A 4,429-nucleotide genomic window follows, 5' to 3' on the forward strand; every position below is an offset into this window, starting at 1 on the left:
AATGGTACCTCTGGCCAAAAAGAAAAAAGAACATTTAATGCTAGCTTGGAACTATGGGGGATATAGTTTTGTTCGTACAATGGAATGAAATTTTGCACTTACCAAATTACATGGAGCTGGTCGCCATCTGCCAAGGACCAATTATAAAATTTGTACTTAACTACCAGTTATAAGGGACGGTTCTTTAAAAAAACTATGATATAAGTTCTTCATCTACCGAGTACTCGATCAACAGCTTGGCAACTGACGTGACTTCAAGTCCCATCAATATATTTAGATAAGAAATCTACATCACACAAACTTGTCCCTCATTAGCTAGATTAAGATAGATGAAATTTGATTAGAAGTGTGCTTCAAGCTGAGGGAATAGATGTGTGGAATATCTTGCTTTAGGAGATACTTTTTGCAATCATAGTTGCATGATTTCTTGGAACTTAGCTCTCCCTCTAAAAGAATGATGCTATTATAAAAGTGGAAATTCATAAGGCTCTCGTGTGTCACTTTTTCATATAATTTTGTGTGATTTTGGTGTCTTTGTCCGCTCTAATGGGCACCGGCCACATATTATTCTAGTCCCAATTTCCCATAGATCTTGAAAAGAATTGGAGTCCGCGTTCTATATCTTCCCAGGGACACCAGCCCCTATCTATTTTTAGAAATTCTATGATATAATCACTTTTTAGTACAATTACTTTTTTTTTGGTAAATAATACAATTACTTTTTTAACCGTTGCATTGTAATCATTGATGAATAAATAAAATATATAAATGGTTATTTAGCAATCTAAAAAGCAATTGCATCATACAATAATTATATTGTAAAAATTCTCGTCTGTTCTTATTCACCTATTTTATATCATTTTGGCTAGAGACGCAAGCGTTGTTTTATTAGGAAAGGACATTTGCATAAGAATATTATCGAACTTTACTTTTTTTCGGTAGGATATTATCGAATTTTATATATTTATTTCTTTGGATTAATATTTTAATAAGCGGATGGTGCAAATCATGTGTGATAAATATTCTTTCTTTCAATTCTAAGAGAGTATCGAGCACTTTTTAGAGTATTATTTCAAACCAATCGTTCATTCCAAGTGCGTGACTTACATCGATTCCGTCTGAAAAATCATCTTTAAAAAGTTACATTAAAATTAGTGAGTATTATAATGTTGGTCATCCCATGTAATTGTGATCATCGAACAATATGAGAACGATGAAACTATGATACACTGATTTGTGCTACGATCAATCAGATGGGACTCCGTATGGATATTGTTATGTTACAGATATCAACTAATGATGAATTGATGGATGTTGATGTTCATGAAGCATATCACAAATTTAAAAATCATAGACCGAGAGCATTAATACAGTTACTTTAATCCTGTAAAACATCTTCATACAGTTTAATCACCTAGGAAATCATATATGCTTTATATATTTAAGGAAATGGTTGGATCGAATATTTCTAGTTGCTGACATATATTTGCTGACGAACATTTATACTTTATACTAGACCCCTATGAACGGGACAATATATGTATCGTCATATCAAGATTAAATATAACACATCAAAGTTATGTCAATTAATAAATAAATAAATAAAAGATAGAGCGCAGATTATTAATTATGATGATAATATATTTGTATTTATCTTTTTTTATTATGAGAGAGACTCATAGGCCTAAAATGAGATTATGGTGACATGTTGTAAATGTTATTCAAGTCTAAATTCAAGTAGTTTCGTTGGTCACGTATACCCTTTTTTCGATGTTTTTATGCATGAATTTGATTGCTGCATGCACCATACCCTTTTTTCAATGGTTTTATACATGAATTAAATGTACTGACCTTCTAGGGCCAGGACCTCGTCCTTTCCCTTTCTCATTTTTGCGGGCAGGTCTAGCTGGTCCTAAGTCGGATTTGTGGTTTCCTATAGCCCTAGCTGAAGTTCATTGGCGGCCTTGCTTGCAGTCCAGACGAGTTCATCTATAGTCTCTTTAGCCGAATCAGCCCTCTCTTTGCATCTGCATCTGCCACTTCTCCATTTGTAGTTCTAGCAATCTTCCCCGTCCTTAGCGTAGTGCTTCTGCATCTGCCAGATCTTTTTTTTTTTAATAAACGGGAGGACAAAAACGATATTGTACGTGATAAAGTGCAACGTTAATTGGGACCGTTTGTCTACTAGATGCCACATAAGCATCCATGTCATTTTTCCGTAATGGCACTTATGGAATTTTGATGGTGGTACCAAAATATTATGGATATTGGTCTTTCAATAATCATTTTGTTTCAAAAAACCTTTCAAGTAGTAATTTATTAATTTCAAAATCTTTCAATGATCATTTTGATAGTTTTCTCATTAAACTTCTCATATCTTCCACACAAAAATGCAATTCACTTCTAACGGAAAATAAGAATGTGATTCACTACTTTAGCCGGCCATCACAAAAGGTCGACTTCGGGATTTTCTTCAGTCTTCTTTTCACTTGACCACATGGTATCTGATGCATCCGATGATCTAGTAGTCCGCTTAGAATTCCATAGACTATGCTTGGGTAGAATTCTAAAATTATTGCATAAGCCTTCATAAGTCTGACGACCACGTGTATGAACGCATTAATATACATTATCATTGATTTCATTTACTAGTTTTATGTGATGCATCTATAAATCTAGAAGATACCATTTGTAAAATGTGATTCCTCGAAAAATACAATATGTGTTATAGTTGGCAAATTGCATTCAGTGTGGGTGAATTTTGCGTGGAGATTAAAGTTGGAAATTTACTAAAACTAGAAAGCGCGGGTCTTGTATTTTTTTGTTAATTTGTCATAAATAAATATATTAAATCTTTTTATTTCTATGACTTATTATGTTTATGGCTTATATGAAGTATTATATATTAGTAAATGTAATATTGATTGAGAGTATAAATTTGTTATTGTTATGCTGTTTGTTATATATTTATATAGATGATTTCATTTATTTTCTTCATAGAAATTTATTTAGAAATAGTAGACGGTATAATATTAAATTCAATACAACTTTCTATATGAATAGTTATATTAAATAATAGATGTTTCGCTTATTAATATTGAAAAGATAGGATAATTATTACATTTTGTGGTAACGGAAGTTACACATTTGCAATTTTCAGTTTTAAAATTTCAATATCCATATAAATTATTGGACATATAATATGTGTATCACTTTGAAGGGGGCCCGGAAGGGGGAGTCCTCGATCCAATCTCCCCTCTCGGCGACCACCCAGCCCCTCAAGGTTTTTTTTTTTTTAAAAAAAATTATTTATTTTATTTTTTCTTTTACTTTTACTTTTACTTTTTAAATAATTTTAATTTGTGATTAATAACAAATTACTACATCGAGAAAATTAAGTGCGTCAGTTCCACATTAGCAGCTCTGTAATGCCTCTTCATGGAGCATACTAAAACCGTCTAGTGGACCAAATATATAGGATTGATTTTTTTAGAAAAAAATTATATGAGCAAAATTGATTGAAGACCAAAACTATATGACCAATGTCTTTTTTTCAAAATAAAATATGAAAAAGAAAAGAATAACAAAAATAAGAAAAGTTGAATGTAAAGTTTCGAACTCAAAGTTTCTACCACTACAACACCAATAAACTTATGCTCACTTTTCACATTCTTTAAGTTTTTTATTAATTACTTTCTGTATGTTATTAAATTAAAGAAGGTAAAATGAAGAGACATTCAACCAGGTGTTGAGAAATTGCTTAAAAATCCTATGTGACAGACTCATATCGCACGAATGGAGATTTTTCAAGTTACGGGCTTGAGAAGCCTACTTTAAATACATATAATAGATAATGTCGTAATTAGGATCAAGTGTACGTTTGAGAGTAAATTATTGATTTTAATTAAGGAATTTATTTATTGGGATGAAAAGGTAGAAGGCACCAGGTAAGTGCTGTTTGACAAATCCTGATTAACTCTCTATTCAGGGCATCTATTTTCAAGTTGTGCATTTTTCCTATGATGTTTTGGCCCAGTTCCACTAGCTTTTTGTAATAGTCTTACCCAATTAGACCTTAAATTGACCCGTAACAAAATCTCCATTCCCATTTGTCCTCTCTTCTAAAGATTGACTTGGAATCCGAGTTTGATCTTTCTTTTCACCCAATTATTTTTCTCTTCAACCAACACGCGATTGAAAATGCCAACAAACAAACTGGGAACCTACTGAAGCACCAAAATTGAATAATGCAAATAAGGCCAAATAAGGGTACGTGAATCCCAGTAATGAGAATTAAATTTGGGATTTTTTAGTTCTAAGTCGGCATTTTGTATCATTGCACTAAGACCCATTTCTCATAATCGATATATTTATATTCCATAACACAATCACGTAAGTCATAAAGTGGACCCAAATGTTTTATCGAAAT

The sequence above is a fragment of the Punica granatum genome, unplaced genomic scaffold (genome assembly GCF_007655135.1).
Source record: "Punica granatum isolate Tunisia-2019 unplaced genomic scaffold, ASM765513v2 Contig00418, whole genome shotgun sequence".
Classification (NCBI taxonomy): Eukaryota; Viridiplantae; Streptophyta; class Magnoliopsida; order Myrtales; family Lythraceae; genus Punica; species Punica granatum.